Raw genomic sequence first — 3,972 nt, 5'->3', positions numbered from 1 at the left:
AGATATGTGAGAAATACGAACATGAAGTGTATTTTCAGAAAACTAACAAAATAATGTCACATGAATATCTCAGCCGTCTGTAAACCAATTTGCATGATGTTATCTTTAAACGAAAGCTATGACTTTGCCATTGAACCCATTGAATTTTGTTTTTGCAATTAGACATTGGGTTCCGGAGATATCTCTGAAATACGAACATAAAGCATTAGACGTATCAACTTCACACATTGGTAAAATATGTCCCATCAAAATCTCAGTCGTCCTTGGACCGATTTGTGCGATTTTATCTTTAAACGAAAGCTATGTTTTTGTCATTGGACCCATTAATTTTTTTCTGCAATCGGAAATTCGGTTTCAGAGATATCTGTGAAATACGAATATGAGACATATTTTCAGACTACTAATGAAGAATTGTCACACCAATATCTCAACCGTCTATGACCCGATTTGAACTCTTTTGGGCTTAAACAGAAGCTGTAATATTGCCATTTAAGGCGGCAAATCAAATCTGCAGTCTTTTTGTATTTTTTAAAAATTGTTAAATTTCCAGAAATATCCCTTTTTAGCCTTCTTACATCGCGCGGCCACTTGTTCGATAAAAGGATCGAGTTCGACCACAGAGCATGACCACCGGTATGACCCATGAAGCCGACTCCGATCCCTTGGACCACCTCTTATTTGCGCCTGAACTAGCCATCCTTGAGTCCACGCGCCACCTTCTGTGTAGCTCCGAGGCGATTTGGGCGATAGCCGATAAAACGGCGTTCCAGCCAACTTCATCTTTACACATCCTCCGAACTAGGTTGTCCGGGGTAGTGTCCAGACCACATGTGGCAAGCATGTGGTCACGCATTGCGCGAAAACGTGAGCACACGAACAACACGTGTTCCGCCGTTTCCTCTAAACCTGCGCACACCAAACACTCGGGCGAGGCCGAGCAAGCCAGCTGCGTTACCTGCACTGTGATTTTGCAGCACGCTTATACGCCGGACACATCGAACATCGACACATGGGATGCTTGCTGTTCACAGCTTTGCTGGAACAAATCAAACAATTGGGAGGGTTCGTGCAGCATTGCGCCTTATGTCCCTCCAATCCGCAGCGTCGGCAGAGATTGCTTCTGTCAGGCCCTTTGCAGTCCCATTGCTTGTGCCCCGGTTCCAGGCACTTGAAGCAAACTTCGGGTTGCTCGTATATGCGCACAGGGCATACCGACCATCCCACCTTGACGCTCCCTAACTTGACTACCTTGGAGGCGTCCGCTGCAGATAGCCGAACCAATGCTACCTGCGTCCCTGCCGGACCTTTCCGTAGCCGAACGGCTGCGGTGGTCGTCTCCACTTCACACTGTCGCCGCAGTGCCGTGACGAGCTCTTCGACTTCAGTGATCTCGTCCAGGTCTTTAACCTCTTAGATTCACCTCCGTCGTGAGTGCCTCACCTTGACCGTCTCGCCTAGGACCTCCTCCGCCATCTTCTTGTAGGCGGCGCCCTTTTGCGAGACGCCCCGCTTCAGCTCGAGTATCATCTCGCCCATCCGGGTACGTCTTATTCGACGTACGTCGGCGCCGAGTTCACCGAGCTTGACGTCACTCCTCATCGCCTTCAAAACATCCGAGTACTTAGCCTCGTCCGCCGTGATGACTAGGGCATCGCCCCTTCTTTTCGGCCCTTGACGTCTTCGGTTTCCTCTTGTTCTTGACCAGGGTCCAGGAGGCGTCATTCCCCTCTATTTCCCTGGTCTGGTGCGGCTGAGAACTTTCAGCCTGCCGTAACCCCTCATCACCGTCTTTCCTGAGTGGACGGACCTTTCCAGGTCCTTCCTCCCCGGTTTTGGAGGTACCTGACCGGGGTTCAGCTTCCAGCCCCACTACCCTTGTTCGGGGTAGTAACCCTCCGCGTTTTGGGCGGCCCCCAGGAGATCATCCCCTGGAGACTGTCTCCCCGTTTTTGTGTCTGCTCCGTTGGAGCAGTCACCCCGACGTACCCGCAAATACTTGAGCCTCAGTCTGGGTAGACTTTGGCACCACCGTCTTCGCTGGCACGCCTTCGGTCGATTCGACCTTGCCCGAGTCCGCGAATCCTTGGGCCTCAGTCTGGGTAGACCTCGACTCCACCGATTTCACGGGTTTACACTTGGCCGTCCCGACCGCCCTCTCCAGCTTGGCGTCCAGCATCGACTTTCGAAGTTTCTGCAAGCTCCTCTTGAGGTCCTTGCTGATATTATGCTTCGATGATGGCGTCCAGCTGTTCCGTCGCCACCTCGAAGGCCGAAAGCCCATCGCGTTTGCGGTTCATCGCCTCCACAAGCCATGGGCCGTCAATAACCCCTACCGGCGTTTTTATAGCCGAGAGGAAGGTTGAGTGACCCACGCTGGCGCTGCGCACTGAGCTGCCGACTATTGCCTCTGGCCTCCTAGGCGGAGACTTGCACAACCCACCTCTTGCGAAGGGGTTGTCGCCTACACTACTACCACTAATTGAAGAATTGACTTGGTTTTCCATTTTGGTCCCACGAGTTGCTCGGGAAAAGAGGTCCACCACGCCAGAGCCCAGCATGACGCGGTAAGGGACAATTACTGTGGAAGGTGCCCAGGTACCCCACAGGCTCCGTTAAAGGCCTAGCTTATTAGTTCACCCCCCTGGCCATGCATTCCCTCGGCACGGGTCGCTTGACGCCTTGGGATTAGGGGTTAGGGACGATGGTCCCGGTCTAACTCGCAGTGGCCATGGGGAGGGGTCGTCAAGCCCTTGGACAAAGTCCCTGCTGCCCCCTGTGTGTGTGTGTGTGTGTGTGTGTGTGTGTGTGTGTGTGTGTGTGTGTGTGTGTGTGTGTGTGTGTGTGTGTGTGTGTGTGTGTGTGTGTGTGTGCGTGTGTGCGTATGTGTGTGTGCGTGTGTGCGTATGTGCGTGTGTGCGTGTGTGCGTTACAAAAAAATGTCACATCTAGATCTCAGCCGTCTGTGAACCGATTTGCATGATTTTATCTTTAAACGAAAGCTATGCCTTTGCCCTAGAACGCATTGAAATTGCAATCGGACATTTAGTTTCCAAGATATTAAAGAAATACGAATCTTAAGTGCATTTTCAGAAAACTAACAAAATAACGTCACATAATGATCTCAGCCGTCTGTGATCCGATTTGCACGCTTTCATTTTTATACGAAAGCTATGGCTTCGTGATAGAACCAATTATTTTTTTTTTTTTTTTGGATTCAGATGTTGGGTTTCAGAGATATCTGTGAAATACGAACATGAGGCATATTTTTAGAAAACATAAAAAATTGCCACATCAATATCTCAGCCATCTATGGTTCGATTTGAACTCGTTCGAGTTTCAACGGTTGCAAATCATCGGGCTTGGTTGCAAATCAAATATGCAGCCTTTGTGTATTGTTATTGAAAATTTAAAAAAAAAATCAAAGGTATCCTTTTTCCCCTTTATTGAAATCGATAAAAAATTATCATTAGTGTTTTCTTAGCTTCTTTCGCTTTTTATTTATATACGACTTTCACTCTTGCTGCTGATATCTCTGAAATCCGAAAAAAAATTACCAACTGATTCGAACATTTTTTCGAGCATTAAACTTCGTTTATTTGTTATCCATTTAAAGTTCATGTTTATGCATAGAAATTGTAATATGCAGTGCACCCATTACCTTTCAAAAGTGTAAGAAGGGTTCCATTCACTGTAGGTGGATTAAGTCGGGTTTTTATTTATAGAAATGACAGCGAAAAACATAGTTTCTTAGACTGATACCTTTTTCTGGGAAATGGGTCATTCGGTTTTTTTTTCTGGGGAATGGGTCATTCTGGGGATTTCTTTTCGGGGAATTTGTGCATTCTGGGGAATATCATTCTGGAGAATTGGTCGTTCTGGGAAATGGAATTCTGGGAAATACCATTCTGGGGAACTGATTCTGGGGATTGGTATTCTGGGCATTGACATACAACCGTTCCGAATCATAACAAG

This window comes from Armigeres subalbatus, chromosome 3 (assembly GCF_024139115.2).
Source record: "Armigeres subalbatus isolate Guangzhou_Male chromosome 3, GZ_Asu_2, whole genome shotgun sequence".
NCBI lineage: Eukaryota > Metazoa > Arthropoda > Insecta > Diptera > Culicidae > Armigeres > Armigeres subalbatus.
This window is presented reverse-complemented; position numbering follows the sequence as displayed.